At 45.2% G+C, this 17,860-nt stretch overlaps 1 pseudogene; it reads left to right on the top strand.

Annotated features, from left to right (window-relative positions):
• The first annotated feature begins 648 nt into the window (after window positions 1-648).
• Window positions 649-17,276, top strand: LOC133752798 (claudin domain-containing protein 1-like; annotated as a pseudogene).
• Window positions 17,277-17,860: the final 584 nt, after the last annotated feature.

The raw sequence follows: 17,860 nt of genomic DNA, 5'->3' as shown, positions 1-17,860 counted from the left end.
AGCATCTGAGAATTTTCAAATGATTCCACACATAATCAATCCCCAGGAGCATCACACTTCCACTCCTCATTTTAGCTGCGTGGAAACAGACGTGGAGACAGGACCGTGACTCAGGCAGGAGTGGCTTGAACCTCTCCCTGAACTCCCAGCAGCCTGCTCTGCGACGCCTACAAAGCTCTTCTTTGTCATTCCTTCCCTTATTATTCCCCACTTCCCAGCATCCGCCACCCCTTGCAGTTCTGCTCAGTATCCTGGGGCTGGGCTTCAAGGCCCAAAATGCTCCATTCCTGCCCACACCCATAGCTTTCTCTCATGGCCTTCTGATTCTTTTCTGAAGTAACTTGCAGGGCTGACAAGCAGTTCAATAAGCCCTTTCAGTTTTTAAAATTTTATTTATTATTATTATTATCACAGTCCACAGGTCTTATTTTTTTACACTTATTTTGCATGAATTCATAGGAAATGGGTTCCAGCAGCTCAGGCTCCTTTCCATTGGCTCCTGCAAAGTGGGTTTCTCTGGGTGGAGCAGGCTGGCACTTCAGTTGAACCCAGGTACCCTTCTCTTTGGCTTCCTTTTTTATCTGATTATTTATCTTTCACACATTTCAGGAAGCTATCTTGGTTCTTAGAGTGCTTGATATGTTCAATATGCACATTAATTCTCTTGGCAAGAATCTTGCCCTTAACATGTTTGTTTACGTCAATGCCAACAGCATGCTGGGTGATGCTGCAGACTCTTCAAGTTTTACCATGATTACATCTATGGGGCAGTATAGTATACATGTCCTTGATGTCTACGATGTCATCTTTCTTGTAAATGCCCATGTGTGTGGCCAAAGAAACAACTCCATGTTTTCTAAAAGGCCTGGAGAACATGTATAGAGTACCGTTCAAGAGAGAGAGAATCTTCTGTCCGCTGGTTCACTCCTCAAATGGCTGTGATGGTGGAGACTGAGTTGATCCGAATCCAGGAGCCAGGAGGTTAATCTGTGTCTCCCACCTGGGTGCAGGGGTCCAGATATTTGGGCCATCTTCTGCTGCTTTCCCAGGTGCATTAGCAAGGAGCTGGATCACAAGTCAAGCAGCTGGAACTTGAACTGGTGATCTGATACAGATTCTGGCATTGCAGGCAGCAGCTTAACCTGCTGCACCACAACACCTGCCTGTCCTTTCAGTATTAATCACGATTTTTTCTAATTTTTTTAGTTTTTTTTTTTTTTAAATGAAATCCTTACTGTAATGCCCAGTTCAGTCATCCCCAAAGACCACCAAGGAGCCGATACCGCTGTAAAGCACACGAGAGTTTTATTACAGGTCCGGCCTGGTCTCTCAATCAATACCGATGCAGCGGGTCTGAACTGAGAGCCCCAACCCTTCAGTTAACAGGGTTTTTATAGGGTTTTCAGAGACATTCTATACATCATGGTACCATTTAGCAAATCATCTCATCCCGCGGGAAATTCAAAGGACATCTCCTAGAATTGATTAGTGCATCCAGTGGCAGGGACGGACCTGCTAACGGTGGTGGGATGGCTTTGGGGTTGATGCCTTTTGAATTGATTGGCCGAAGCATAGGGTCCGAGCTGCTGGGGTGTACATGCTGAACTGCAGGGTCTCGGGTAGCTATCAATCACCTTATCTGCCTTGAGAAGACACCAGGAACTCTAGGTATTTCTCTGTTATCTGTTAATCGGCTGTTGCTAGGAGAGTTTATTGCAAGGGGAGTTCATTTATTTACTTCTGGCTTAGGGTTCAGGGCCTGGTCAGGCCCAAGTTACAAGATGGAGGCCTAATTTAAAATAGTTACACCTTGATTCAGGCTCAGGTCTCACACTTACATTTTCAACTTTTTTTTATTTGACAGAGTTAGACAGTGAGAGAGAGAGACAGAGAAAAAGGTCTTCCTTCCCTTGGTTCACCCCCCCAAATGGCCGCTATGGCCGGAGCTGCGCTAATCCAAAGCCAGGAGCCAGCAGCTTCTTCCTGGTCTCCCATGTGGGTGCAGGGGCCCAAGCACTTGGGCCATCCTCCACTGCCTTCCTGGGCCACAGCAGAGAGCTGGACTGGAAGAGGAGCAACTGTGACCAGAACCTGGTGCCCATATGGGATGCCAGTGCCGCAGGCAGAAGATTAACCAAGTGAGCCACAGACCGGCCCCTCATGATTTTTTGACTCTAAGGTTTTGTAGGTGATCTTTTTAGAGAGATTTATTTATTTATTTATTTGAGAGGCAGAGTTACAGAAAGAGGGGGGAAAGACAGAGAGAGAGAGAGAGAGAGAGAGAGAGAGAGAGGTCTTCCATCTGCTGGTTCACTCCTCAAATGGCATCAATGGCCGGAGCTGGGCCAATCCGAAGCCAGGAGCCAGGAGCTTCTTCCTGGTCTCCCACGTGGGTGCAGGGGCCCAAGAATTTGTTCCATCTTCTACTGCTTTCCCAGGTGCTCTAGCAGGGATCTGGATCAGAAGTGGAACAGCCGGGACTCAAACTGGCACCTATATGGGATGCCGGCACTACAGGTGAGTCTTAATTTACTATGCCAGAGTACCAATCCCTGTAGGTGATCTTTATCAAGTTGAAGACATTCCCCTCTGTTCATAGTTTGCTTCCAGAACTGTGAGCTAAATAAAGCTCTATTGTTTATAATTTCCCCTGTCTGTGACATATAAATGGGCTAAGATACAGTCCCATGATCAACACCCTCCATCTTGTATGATGTTGTGTAGGTTAATTCATGCCTCTGAGCCTCAATGTCTTTTGAAAAAATTTTCTTAACCAAACTGCATCCCTTGTTTAAAAAAAAATACAAGTTTCTATGTTCTATCTCAGGAATCAATGCACTCAGTATTTTTTGTTTTATTTTTCTTAATTTATGAAATTCTTTTTGGTTAACAGTACTTCTTTTTAAAGAAAAGATTCATTTATTGATTTTGTTTTTTTTATTTAATAAATGTAAATTTACAAAGTGCAACTTTTGCATTGTTGTGGCTCCCCCCCCCCAACCTCCCTCTCACCCGCAGCCATCCCATCTCCCACTTCCTCTCCCATCCCACTCTTCATCAAGATTCATTTTCAATTATCTTTATGTACAGAAGATCAACTTAGCATACACTAAGCAAAGATTTCAACAGACTGCACCCACACACTCGCACAAGATACAGAGTACTGTTTGACTAGTAGTTTTGCCATTAATTCTCATAGTAAAACACATTAAGGACAGAGATCCTACGTGGGAAGCATGTGTGCAGTGACTCCTGTTGTTGATTTAACAATTGACACTCTTATTTATGACGTCAGTAATCACCCGAGGCTCTTGCCATGAGCTGTCAAGGCTATGGAAGTCTCTTGAGTTCACCAACTGAACTTGTTTAGTCAAGGCCGTATCACAGTGGAGGTTCCTTCCTCCCTTCAGAGAAAGGTGCCTCCTTCTTTGATGGCTCATTCTTTCTGCTGGGGTCTTGTTCACCGAGATCTTTCATTCAGGTTGTTTTTGCCACAGTGTCTTGGCTTTCCATGCCTGTGAGATTCTCATGGGCCTTTTAGCCAGGTCCGAATGCCCCAAGGGTTGATTCTGAGGCCAGAATGCTGGTTAACAGCAGTTTTAAGTCCACATCAAAATGCAAGGTGTCTGGTGCATAACAAATCTTCCCAGCCAGATGAATCAATTTATAGGCTTTTATTGGGATTCCACTCCTGGGTGAGGTTCCCTGGTCACAACATGGCTGGGGGCCGTGGAAGTTGCACAGGTCAGAGGTTGGGAGGACTCCTTTTATAGATACAGGGTGTGGGGGTTAAAGGTTGAGGCATGTCTGATCCTCATTGGTTGAACTTTAGGCGCCTGTGAGGATCTTGACAAGGACTTTTTGTTCCTGGAAGTGCGGGTAGGGACTCTCCATTTCTGACAGTGTGGGCCTTCTCTCCTGTGGATCCCGAAGCTACCACAAAGTTGAGAGGAAGATACAGAAATGTCATATGTACACCCTGGCCCAGCCCATGAGAAAGGTAAAATATGAAGTTTTTGCCATCTTTTTTTTTTCAAAGATTTTTAAAATTTATTTATTTGAAAGATAGAGTTACAGACAATGAGAGGCAGAGGAAGAGAGAGATGTCTTCCAGCCTCTGGTTCACTCTCCAAATGGCTGCAACAGCCAGAGCAGAGCCAATCCAAAGCCAGGAGCCAGCAGCTTCTTCCAGGTCTTCCATGTGGGTGCAGGGGCCCAAGGACTTGGGCCATCTCCTACTGCTTTCCCAGGCCACAGCAGAGAGCTGGATTGGAAGTGGAGCAGCTGGGACTAGAACCGGTGCCCATATGGGATGCCGATGCCACAGGTGGAGGCTTAGCCTACTGCGCCACAGCCCTGGCCCTGAAGCTTTTAGCATCTTAAAGTCAGTCAGCTTATAAAGGGTGGGGAGATCCCATACTGCTGGAAGACACTGCTTGAGAGAAATCAAAAACAACCAAAATACTTGTAGGTGGTGAAACAGAGAACAGAGGAAACTCGAAACTTCATACAATGGAAAAGCAGCTAGCCAGATACAAAACACTATATATTGTATGATTCTATTTATATGAAATATGCACAATAGACAAATCCATAAACACAGAAAATAGATTAGTGGTTACCAGGAGCTGGGAGAAGTGGGGAGGGGGCTACAATTTGGGCCCTTTCAAGTTAACCTCATGTGATTAAAACTAACCAGAGGCTATGACAATTACATTTGCTAAGTCCACAGAGAGAATGAAACCAGGAGAGGAGAAAAGAAAGATAACTCTTAAATGTAAGGTATTTTGCAGTCCCTATGCTATCAATTGAGATAGTTTTTTCTACAAAGTAGCCAGTGACACCTTCTCAAGTCCTCTCTTTGGATGTCCATAAGTATTTGGCACTCATGACCATTGAGGACATTGAAGCTGGGTCACCAGAAGCCCATGGATGATTACAAGAGATCAGATGGCAGCCAGTTTGCCACAGCCGCCAGAGGGTGTACATTCAGGAGGACCTCATTCATCACCGGAAGTGAATAGAAAATGTGCCCTAAAGAGAATCATGTTTTTTAAAGTGTACAAGTCCATTTTTTTCAGTAGATTCACAAATCAGCACTATTGAATTCTAGAACGCTTTCATCGCCCTTAAGAAAAACCTTGCACCCGTTAGCAGTCACTTCCCATTTTCCACTCCTCTCAGCTGCTGGTAGCCACTAAACTATTTTCTGTTTTTATAGATTGGCCTATTGTGAATATTTCATATAAAGAGAATTGTATAATATGTTGCCTTTTGTGTCTAGCTTCTATTATTTTCTATAAAGTTTTCAAGATTCAGCCACTGGGGCAGGCTTTGTGGTGCAGAGGGTAAAGCCACTGCCTACAGTGCCGGCATCCCATATGGGCACTGGTTCAAGTCCCAGCTGTTCCACTTCTGATCCAGCTCTCTCTATGGCCAGAGAAAGCAGTAGAAGATGGCCCAAGTGCTTGGGCCCCTGCACCCGCGTGGGAGACCAGGAAGAAGCTCCTGGCTCCTGGCTTGAGATCAGCGTAGCTCTGGCCATAGCGGCCAACTGGGGAGTGAACCAGTGGATGGAAGACCTCTCTCTCACTCTCTCTGCCTCTCCTTCTCTCTCTGTATCTCTGCCTTTCAAATAAATAAATAAATCTTTAAAAAAAGATTCATCCACATTGCATTACATATTAATACTTCATTCTTTTTTAAAAAAGGTAAAATAATATTTTATTCATTTATACTTAATGCAAACTGGCACTGATATCACCATGAAAGAGCCAAATTAAAAAAATCTTTCTATAAATATTAGAATAATGAACAAATTAGAAGTTGTAGTGAAAGGTGCCAAGGAAATGCATGGTGCGCATTATAGCTCAACCCTTCACCTATACAATTGAAGTTTTTCAATAAATAAAGTATCCCGATTCTAGCCAATAATAATGATCATTCACTACACTTCTTTGTGCTTTCTACTTCCTACTCTTTTCTGAAAAATTATTTAATTATTTGAGAGGGAAAGGGAAAGGGAGAAGGAGAGTGCAAGACAGAGCTCTCCCATCTGCTGATTCACTCCCCAAATGCCCACAATGGCCAAAGTTAGGTTGGGCTGGAATTTCGAACCAGAAAAACAATCAAGGTTTTCCATGTGGGAAGCAGGACCCCAGTTACTTGAGTCATCACCACTGCATCTTAGAACCTGCTAGAAGCTAGAGTCAGGAGCTGGAGTTGGGGCTCAAATCCAGGTACTCCAATGTGGGACATGGGCATCTTAACTGCTAAACTAAGTGCCGGCTCTTATTTAAACTCTTGAGGTTAGATTCTATATCCCGAAGATACCCACACTAGTATATCTACTTATCTATAGCCAGAGATTTCTGGCTGTCTTGTTAAGTAGCCAAGGTTACTGAAATCTGATGTAATAGACTTCAGTCATATCCCACCACCAAACTGAGATGACGGGCACCATGAGGACAAGTATACATATGCAGGGATTTTCAACATTTCATAGGAAATGGAATGAAGAGAAATTTATTTTGGTGCAAAACATTTTGAAACACATACAGAGTTTTTTTTTTTTCACAATACACATTTTCCATGAACTTTTTAAAGACCCCTCATAAGCATGGATTTTAAACCTTTTTTGCACCCAAGTGAACATCTTTTAATTGCATTTTCCAGGAGCTTTTTGGAGGGCTTTTATATACCCATCTTCACACATTTTGAGGTTGCATGTTCAAGGAGCAATTTAGGAACAAATCCATGGTTTTTTTTCCGGGGGGGGGGCAGTTAACTATTAAGTGAGTTCCTGTATTACATTATGGCTTTCCCCCAGGCAGGTTCAGAGGTGGCTTCGAAGTCAACAGCAGGAGAATATTACTGCAACTGCCTGCGGGGCTCCAGAGTCCTCGCTATAGATCTGGAACAGATTGTTCCAGGCTTTGCTGCGCAAGTTCTGACTGTTCTGGATCTCGTTGCTCCATGTCGGAAGCAACAGGCATTGCCAGTGATAAGAGCAGAGGCCGGGATAGTTTTGTAGGTGATGCACCCTTCTGACTCACCCTGTTGCTGGTCTCTGCCTTGCTGTTTGTCTTCCACCTATTACATTTCATTCTCTGGTTCCGGGACCAGGTCCGAACCTGTTTGTCATGAAGATTTGAGGACGTTGTGATGTGGGAGGGGGAGCTATTTGTTTCACTCCAGAATCTTGTCATGTACAAAGATAAAGAGGCTATGTGCTGATGTGTATAAGGTGCACAGAATGATAAAACTGATTTAAAAGGTGAGAACGTGAACACACACACATACACACACACACAAGAGCATGGGTTGCCCCACATGGAGAAATACCTGTCATGCGTGGGCAGTGGGCCAGAAGATTTATCTGGAAGAAGAAGGGGGTGGGGGATGGGAGACAGAGCATGCAAGCACCTGGCAATTCTTCTAGTGTGGTCTGTGGTGGAAGTGAGGGCCCCTTCCAGTCCATCCTTTGGTATCTTGCCCAGTGAGAGGAGCTTAACACACCCATGATGGCGAATTGATTAGAATTCCCCCCAAGCATTCCACTTCAGCTCCTACCTGTGATGCTTGGTAACTGCTAGACTGAACACCTTCCTCAGTAATGTTATCTGCGAAGGCAGCTTTTATGCATATGCACCATCTCATGATTGCACTCATTTCTCTTTATGTGTGTATTTCATATTCCGATTTTACAAGCTGAGGAAGTGCAGGTTCACAGAAGTTAGGTGACATGTATCAAGGAAAAAACTCAGAGGCATATTGTGAATTATTACCACACTAACTTATTTGAATTAAAAAAAGAAATATAAAAGATGAATTTTTTAGATTTATTATATTATAAATATTTGAAAGAGAGAGAGAGAGAGAGAGAATCTTCCATTCACTTGATTTACTCCCCAAATGGTTGCAACGGCTGGAGCTGGGCCAATCCGAAGACAGGAGCCAGGAGCTTCTTCCGGATCTCCCAGGTGGGTGCAGGGGTCCAAGCACTTGGGCTATCTTCCACTGCTTTCCCAGGTCATAGCAGAGAGCTGGATCAGAAGTGGAACAGCTGGGTCTGGAACCAGTGCCCATATGGCATGCCAGCACTGCACGCAACGACTTTACCTGCTATGCCATAGTGCCGGCCCCAAGATGGGTTTTAGCCAAAGATTTATCTTCAAGATAGGAGAGGTAAGAAGAAAAACCACAGCCATATTTGGATACAGGGAACTTTGCTTTCTCCAGTTGGGTGAATTGGTGACCAGCAAAGCGCCAAAAGAAGTGTTCCGTCCTTCGTCAGCAGGCTAGGTCCTCAAGGAAAACAAATGTGGTTGCTTGTGTATTTCCCAGAGGACACTGGGAGTTTTAATCTGAGAAATGCATGACAGGCTGTCTCTGGGCCATGGCTCATACTACCTTCAGCTGGCATCCCCATCTCAGCTATGTCAGCTCTCCATTAGCTCCCTTCATAGTTCTTTTTTTTTTTTTGACGGGCAGAGTGGATAATGAGAGAGAGAGACAGAGAGAAAGGTCTTCCTTTTTGCCGTTGGTTCACCCTCCAATGGCCGCTGTGGCCAGCGCATCTCGCTGATCCGAAGCCAGGAGCCAGGTGCTTCTCCTGGTCTCTCATGCGGGTGCAGGGCCCAAGCACTTGGGCCATCCTCCACTGCCTTCCCGGGCCATAGCAGAGAGCTGGCCTGGAAGAGGGGCAACTGGGACAGAATCCAGTGCCCCGACCGGGACTAGAACCTGGTGTGCCGGCGCCGCAAGGCGGAAGATTAGCCTGTTAAGCCACGGCGCCGGCCCCTTCATAGTTCTTAATCGGAATGGACTTCTATAACAACATAGTAACAAGAGGAAAACAGAAATTTATTAACATGTATGCCTCATATATTTATGGAAGGCATAAGTTGGTCACAGTAAACCTGTGTTGGTTATAGATAAGAGGGACAGGATAACACCAAGTGGGGCTCGGTTGGGGCTCTGGGATAGGTCAGTCCATAAAGAGAAATATTTGTTGCTTTTCTATTGGTTGGTGTTAACAGTCCAGAAAGTTTACCTGTAATTAAGCATGGTTGGGGGCCAGCTCTGTGGCATAGTGGGTAAGCCCCCACCTATAGTGCTGCCATCCCATATGGGTGCCAGTTCGAATCCTGGCTGCTCCACTTCTGATCCAGCTCTCTGCTGTGCACTGGGAAAGCAGTAGAAGATGGCCCAAGTGCTTGGGCCCCTGCACCCACGTGGGAGACCTGGAAGAAGCTGCTCATGGCCTCGGATCCGTACAGCTCCGGCCATTGCAGCCATCTGGAGAGTGAACCAGCAGATGGAAGACCCCTCCCCCCTCTGACTTTGCCTCTCTGTAAATATGCCTTTCAAATAAATAATTTTTTTAAATAAATAGAGTGTGGTGGCCCTGGTGGCTGGCTGTGATGGGATTTAAGTCAAGGTTTTCAGATATATTCAGTAATATGAAACAGTCTTTTTGTTGGTTTTGCTTGCAACAGTAAACTGATTAACTTTCTCTATCTCTTCCTCTAATCTCCTTCCTGTGTGATTACAATCGGGATATCTGGGGAGCTCATTTAGACCAGCAGCTACGATTATGGGTAAGATGCCTGCATCTCACACTGGAGTATCTGGGTTTAATTCCTGGCTCTTGCCCCCAGACTTCAGCTTCCTGCCAGTGCAGACCATGGGAGAGAGCAGGTGAGAACTCAAGCGATCGGATTGCTGACGTCCATGTAGGAGACCCAGATTGCATTTCCAGCTCCTGGCTCCAGCCCAGCCATGACTCTTGCAGTCACTTGGGAGGTAAACCAACAGATGGGAGTCCTTTCTCTCCGTCTGTCTCTATCTCTGTCTCTGATTCTGTCAAATAAAAAAGATGACATTCAGCTTATCTCGGACATTTTATCAAGAGGAATTCCAGAGTCTGAATGAGGACTCTCTCTATGAGCCATTTTCTGAGCTCTACTGTCATTCTTGCGTGATTCCTGCCTCCTGCCTTTGTGGAGGTGATTGTTAGACTGACATCATTGAAGGATATTGTTGCAAGCGTAAACTCTTTGCAGAGCCTTGTGCTAGGTCCTTGTTTGGAGATAGGAGAGAAGCATGGTTTTCTTTCTTCTTTCTTTTTAAACACAAACTATAGTCATTCTGTGCAATGAAGCCCCAGAACTTCTTACTGCTATTTACCTATAACCTAGTTCTTATCAACCTTTCCGCATCTCCTTTCCCTACTTCCCTCCTCCCCCACTTTTCTCTTCAACCTCTGGTAATCACCATTATATTGTCATTTTAATTTTGAAAGATTTACTTATTTGAAAGGCAGAGTTATAGTCAGAGAGAGGGAGGTGCAGAGAGAGAGAGAGAGAGAGAGAGAGAGAGAGAATCTTCCTTCTGCTGCTTCATCCTCCAAACGGTTTCAATGGCCAATGCTCAGGCATGCTGAAGCCAGGAGCCAGGAGCTTCATCTGGCTCTCCCACATGGATGCAGGGGCCCAAGCACTTGGTCCATCTTTTGCTGCTTTCCCAGGCTCATTAGCCAGGAGCTGGATTGGAAGTGGAGCAGCTGGGACTCAAACTGGTGCCCACGTGGGATGCCAGCACCATGGGCCACAGCTTTACCCACTGCACCACAGTGCTGGCCACCATTATAATTTTAAAATTCTGTGAGATCATCTGTTTTTCAGACTCCACATATGATTGAGATCATGTGATATCTGTCGTTCTGTGGTTGGTTTATTTCACTGAACATAATGACTTCCAGTTCCACCCATGTGGTTGCAAATGACAAGATTTCATTCTTTTTATGGCTGAGTAATATTCTGTTGTACATATATACATATCCTTTATCCATTCATCAGTGGATGTGATGTAGGCAGCGAGGTACTGAGCAAAGAGGAACTGAAGACTGCCAACACCTGTGCCACAGCCCCACGTGTGCTGGGGAGGAAGCTGGAAACTAACTTAGATGTGTGAGAGAGACCTCAGGAAAAAAAAGCATCTGTGGGTGCTCTGTATTTTACACCACAAAGTCCTGCCCAGACCCCTAGTAACTTTACAGGTGGCCTCAGGCTTCCCTCCAAGGAAAGCTCCATAGGAAAATCCTCTCTGCTCAGCACCAGATTGGTTCCCCAGCCTGATAACATTGGGCGATAAAACCTCCCAGCCTTCCCCCAAGGAAGGCACCCGAGGGGAAGCTCCTCTGCCCAGCACCAGGTGGGCTCCCCAGTCTGACAACACAGTAGTGAAACCTTGGGGGGAATTTTACCTAATCCACACTCAGCAAAGCCTTTGTCCTGGAGAAGAGGGAGGAGGGGAAGGAGAAACAATGGGAAGAACTGGACCCCATTCCCTTATAAGCCCAGGTCTGAATGCAGTCTGCGTGCTGAGCTCTCTGCTCTCTCCTGAGCCGCCCGCCGGGCCTGCCAGATGTGTTCTCTCCAGGAAACCATGTAACCTTGCTCTCCCCTGACTGAGCGACTGGGCGCTGTCTCTCGGATTCTGTCTGGAGAGGGGCCCATCTGTTCTGATGGATGCCCAACCCATTAAATCTTGCTCCCTTGCTTACCACGCCTCTCTGTCTCATGTCTGAATTCTTTCTTGCCAAAGACAAGAACCTATCCCATGGCCGGTGCCGTGGCTCAGTAGGCTAATCCTCCACCTTGCGGCACCGGCACACCGGGTTCTAGTCCTGGTCAGGGCACCGGATTCTGTCCCAGTTGCCCCTCTTCCAGGCCAGCTCTCTGCTATGGCCCGGGAAGGCAGTGGAGGATGGCCCAAGTGCTTGGGCCCTGCACCCGCATGGGAGACCAGGAGGAAGCACCTAGCTCCTGGCTTCGGATCAGTGCGATGCGCCGGCCGCGGCAACCATTGGAGGGTGTACCAACGGCAAAAGGAAGACCTTTCTCTCTGTCTCTCTCTCTCACTGTCCACTCTGTCAAAAAAAAAAAAAAAAAAAGAACCTATCCCACCCATCTCTGCTAACACATGCACCACCCAAACCCCAGCCCCTTCTGTGTAGCCGCAGCTGAAATCGGAAAAGACCCCCTAAAATTTACACTGAAATGTGGCCCCTTAAAGTTCCCTAGAAATGCTATCCGGGGTGCCACATGTGCTATGGAATTTGGGGTGCCTTACCATTTCACCACGGGCTTATTACTAAATCCCCAATATTAATAAGCCCAAGAGGGTTCTTGCCTAATATTTAGAGAAGAATTCTAAATACCGGCACAGATAAATGAGGCAGCATGGTGCGTTTTAAGCTTTTATTTAGTGAGAAAGATGCATAGGAGAGTGAGAGCTTTATTTAGGAGAGAGAGGTAAATAGGGGTTCATACCGAGCACCAGGAGCCAGCCATGTGGAAGAGCATCTAGGCCAGGAAGCCTGAGCACATGGCCCGAAGGCCATGCGCCCTGGAGGCGTGGGGCTACAGCAAGCCCCTTCCTAGCAAGAGGCCAGGGAAAAAGAGCCACGGTGTGGCCCGGCTTTTAACCCACTTCCAAAGGGGAGTGGTTAATTAACCCGATTGGCTGGTGGGCACCCAGGTGTGGCCAGGTAGGGGCATGAGGCCACTCAGGGGCATGGCAAAGGCATCAGGTAGGGGCATGAGGTCACACAGGGGCGTGGCGAAGGCGTGGTCTTCCAGTTCACAAATCCAATCAATTTTAACCTGTATGCCTGCCTACTTCACAGCTGCCACAGTTTTGCCTGCTAGAAATATCCAACACGGCTGCAGGTTGGGTGCCTGCGATGATAATGAAATGATCACGATCAGCATGCCCAATCCATCATGCACTTGATGCTATGAGATTTCCAAGATTACTGCACATATGCTGCAGCCCCACTTGCTCCTGAAGCCATGACACTTCTGAGATTTAAAAATGGGGGGAGGGGGGTGGGCATACTGACATGGGTGATACTCAAGCCTCACCTGAGACCTTGCCTTCTTTGAATATTCAATTAAAAGCCCTGCTCCAGGCACCACCCCATCCTACAAAAGGATGACCTCAAACTGTGATAATTGCAACACTCCCATGAGGTTGCCTGCTCTCCCTCCTGAGTGTGCACTTTCTCTTGGCCTTTAAATAAATCTTGCTTTCCTGCTCACCTTTATCTGTGTCTCCTCCTTGAATTCTTTCTTGTGTGGAGATAAAAACCTAGACCAAACCTAACCCAGGAGTCACCCCCACGACAAGTGGACATTTAGTTGCTTCCATTTCTATTTGTGAATAGTGTGCTGCAATAGACATAGGAGTGCCTGATGTCTCTTTGAGAGGTGGTTTTTATTTGCCTTGGGTATATACCCTGGAGTGGGATTGCTGGATGATATGGTAGTTCTATTTTTAGTTTTTTCAGGAAGCTGCATGCTGTTTTCCACAATGGCTGTACTAATTTACATCTCCACCAACAGCATGCAAGGATTTTCTTCACACCCTCACCCACACTTGTTACCTTTTGTCATTTTGATAATAGCCAATCTTGCGGGAGTGAGGTGATGTCTCATTGTAGTTTTGATTTGCATTTCTCTGCTGATTTGTGATGTGGAACATTTTTTTCATGTACCTGTTAGCCATTTGTATGCTTTCTTTTGAGAAATGTCTGTTTACACATGACTTCTTGATTCTTGGGAGCTCTTTATATTTATTCATAAATTCATACTTTTATTTATATGCAATCTATTCTTATATAGGCACATTTATAAATTTATTCATTAACATAATTTTGGATAGGAAAATCCTCGCAGTCATCACACATGAAATGGTTAAGCACTGAAGGAGCACATCATAAAGCTTTTCTTGAAGACATCCGTATGGAATCAATTTTCCTTTGAAAAAGTGAGAGATAGGCTTTGATGAGAGCCAGAGAAGTCTGTTGAAAGAGAATTTTCAGAAAAAAGGTAAAGTCATGATTTTCCTATAGATAGAAAAATGAACACACGGTAAAGAATTGCCTTTACTCCTTTTAAAGAAAATCAGGGTCTTGCAGTGGTTAAAGAGGTAAAACCAAATTTTATTCAGGAACTGTTACAACAGGGGAGAGACCTCAGTATAGAATGGGGCTCAGTTCCAAGTACAGCATAGACAGCTGGGGGTGTACAGCCAAGAGCAAAATGAAAGAGCTCAGGGGATGCAAAATTACTAAGGGGCTGAGACATCAAAGGCTGAGGGATTCGTTGCTAAACTGACTTAGCAGGGCTTCTCACTGCAGCTGGGCTGTGAAGGCCCGGCAAGAAGAGAGCCAGGAGAGGGAGGTGGAGGGCACCAGGGGAAGGAGCGGGCTCAGAGGAGCCTGACCAACATTTGGTCAAGGAGAGCACATTTGTCACTCCTATGATTTAAGAGAACCAGGCAGATGTTGTAACTGGTGCAAAGAAAAAGTCATACGAGCACAGATTTATATGAGGTAAACCAATGTTGAGATAAACTGACAATTCCACAAAACTGTGTTTTTTTTTTCCATAAGGAGGAGAAAATAAATTAAAACCACTACCAGGGGCACTGCTTAAGTCCCTTCTTGGAACAGCTGCATCCCATACTGGAGTTTTGGCTCGAATTTCAGATCCACTTCTAACTGATGCACATCCTGGGAGGCAGCAGCTGATGGCCCAAGTACTTCAGTCCTTGTCGCCCACTTGGGAGATCCAGATTGGGTTCTGTGCTACTGACTTCAGCCTGGCTCAGTTGTAGCTGTTGAGGGCATTTAGATCGTAAAGCAGTAGATAAGAGCACTCTCTCTCTCTCTCTCTCTCTCTCTCTCTGCCTTTCAGATAAAATGAAAAACAAATTAAAAAATTTAAGCCATTGCCAGACAGGACTCATTTCCATATCTATCACTTACCTACAGCTTACAAAGAATAACAAAATATTTAAAAGTAATGAACAGGGCTAGAATTTATAACACTGAACAAAAGAGTTTACCATTGAAATACAAATTCTTTTCTCCAATGTCCTTCAAGCAAGGTGATAGAAGTGCAAGAAGGCAGGTAAATTGAAGAGTAGGAATTTAGGGGTGGACATTGTGGCACAGCAGGTTAAGTGTCCCTTTGGGATACCCATATCCCATATCAGAATGCCTGGGATTGGGTTCTGCCTCCGCTTCTTGTCCAGCTTCCTGCTAATGCGTCTAAGAGACAGCAGATGATGGTTCAAAATACTTGAGTCGTTGTCACCCAGGTGGGAGACCTAGATTAAATTCCTGGTTCCTGGCTGTAACCTGGCCCAGTTTCGGCTGTTGTGGGCATTTGAGGAGTGAACCAGTGGATGGAATATCTCCCTCCCTCCCTCCCCCGCTCCCTCCCTCCCTTCCTCCTTCTCTCTCTTCCTATTACTCTGTATTTTAAATAAATAAATGAATTAATAAATAATTTTTAAAGGGTGGGAATTTAAAAGGAATAAGGAAGTCAGAAAAAATAAACCCATCTGGTTGGACTTGCAATATGATCAATATAAGACCGGTTTTTTTGGGGGGGAGTGAAGGAGAAGTTTCAGTTCAGATTGTCTAAGTCTTTAATGCATGGAGTTCCAGGGTGTGCAATGATGGGGTTCAGGGCATGCTACCCTCAAATTACCCTGCCATTTCTCAAATCCTTTCAGTTTAAAACATTTATTATGCCAAGGTGTATATTTCAAAGTGCCTTCTTCTTCCATACCAGGAAGAGGTGGACTCTTAACTCATCAATGGAGAAGTCATTGACTTAAATCCATATAACACATCCTACTAAAAAACCCTTGTTTACTGTACTCTCCCGAATCACTTTTATATAACCTGTTTACCTTGCTCAGAAGTCCATACCCCCTTTTTCTTTGTTTTAGCCTAAGATGGTATATAAACCCAAAGTTCTAACTATCCCTTTGGGCTATTCATCCCTGGATGCACCCATGATACAAATGTTAACAAACTTCGGTTTGGAGAGGATAGGCATGTTGTCTGTTTCAGTGTGCAGCTGATACATGAGAGAACAAGACCTCTGTCTCTGAAGCATCCTGGAGCAGTGTGAATGCTAACATCGATAGCCATTTTGCAACAGCATTTGTAATTGCTTGTGTGCTTAGCCTTGTTTCCACCATCTACATGGTGACTTCGAGTAGCACAGATTGCTGGTATCGAAGTCCAGTTCAAGGTAATTCCTGTGATTTCAACCAGAGCATGAGGGAAGACTTCCTTAGTAATGAAGCAGATGAAAAGAATTACAGTGATGCACTTTGCCAATATAACAGCCCAGTGAGACTGTGGAGATGGCACATCACCATACCCCCAAGCACACATTGGTACGGACCACCAGAAAGGACCCATTTGTTATGGTCCCAAAACTCTTGAGTTTCATACTAAATGATCAGTTCATGGAGAAATTTGTTGATCCTGGATACCGCAATAGTGGAATTATCTACTTCAGACCTATCTTTGGCCCTGCCAATTCTTTTTGCCATTTGCTAGTCTGGGTTTGATATGCTTGGGACTTTGGTAGGATTTAATTCTTGTATCTGCTGAAGCTTGTATACTTCGATGGCCGTGGGCATCCTCCGTCTCCTTGCAAATCTTGTTGGGCTCAGTAAGTTGCTGTATGTTGGAACTGCACTCCTCTACCAGCAACTAGAGCCGCCTGTGAATTTGGATGGTTCTTCTGCCTGGCTTGCATCTTTGCTCCCTTATCGTTAATGGCTTCTGTTCTCTTCTGGTGCAACAATGATTCTGAGTTGTCTTAAATATTACAAAGGTCAGAGCTGAGATAAGTTAATTCAGATAACAATCACAGTTCAAAATAATAATGATAAAAAGACTGGTGTAATTGAATGTAATTTGAGACCTTGAATTAAAACTCTCCCCTCTGATGGCTGATCCTCCAGTCACCACTCCTTCTTGCTTGCACATGAACTTTCTGTTAACCTCAAACAATCCAGAAGCAACAAGTACTTCTCCTTATGGGCTGTCCTGTCCTCAAACTTTCCCCATATCCATTGCCTACCTCTTTTTATCTACAGCCAATATAAGCTCAGTGTAAACAATGTATGCTTTCATTCCTCCAATGTTGCATTTTAATAATCATTTTGGTTCTTGTGTCCAGCAGATATGTTTCCAGCTGCTACCTAGCCTTCTTGCTGGTAGTTGTAGAACTTGTCCCAGGACCTGGTCCTTTTCTTGCTAACATTTGTAAGAATGCAATAAAGCCTTTTCCAGAGAGCTCTCATTCTAGAGAGCTTGTGTTTGACATATCACCCATGCTGCTCCCACCAACCAGAAAGAGTATACCCTAGTGCAGGCATATTGGGTGTCATGAGTGGGAAACTGCCTGCTTTACAGCTGTCATTTTTATAATTTTTATATACTGGCTGGCGCTGCGGCTCACTGGGCTAATCCTCCGCCTGTGGCGCTGGCACCCCGGGGTTCTAGTCCCAGTTGGGGCGCCAGTTCTGTCCCGGTTGCTCCTCTTCCAGTCCAGCTCTCTACTGTGGCCCGGGAGTGCAGTGGAGGATGGCCCAGGTCCTTGGGCCCTGCACCCACACGGGAGACCAGGAGGAAGCTCCTGGTTCCTGGCTTCGGATCGGCGCAGCGTGCCAGCCGCAACGCGCTGGCCATAGCGGCCACTTTGGGGGTGAACCAACGGAAAAAGGAAGACCTTTTTCTCTGTCTCTCTCTCTGTCTAACTCTGCCTGTCAAAAAAAATTTTTAAATAATTTTTATATACTGATATTTTCCCTTTCTTCCATCTCCATTTTAAAAAAAAGTAGTTTAATTTTTTTGTGGCTATCCCATTTCATCCTGAAAATCCACTTTATTTCTACATACAGACCACTATATACACAATCCCACTAAAACGTCTGTGGTTTACTCTGACTGATTCCCATCTTTCAAACAACTGAA

The sequence above is a fragment of the Lepus europaeus genome, chromosome X, assembly GCF_033115175.1.
Source record: "Lepus europaeus isolate LE1 chromosome X, mLepTim1.pri, whole genome shotgun sequence".
In the NCBI taxonomy this organism is placed as follows: domain Eukaryota; kingdom Metazoa; phylum Chordata; class Mammalia; order Lagomorpha; family Leporidae; genus Lepus; species Lepus europaeus.
Note: the sequence above shows the minus strand (reverse complement) of the source record. Positions and strands in the feature narration are given on the sequence as shown.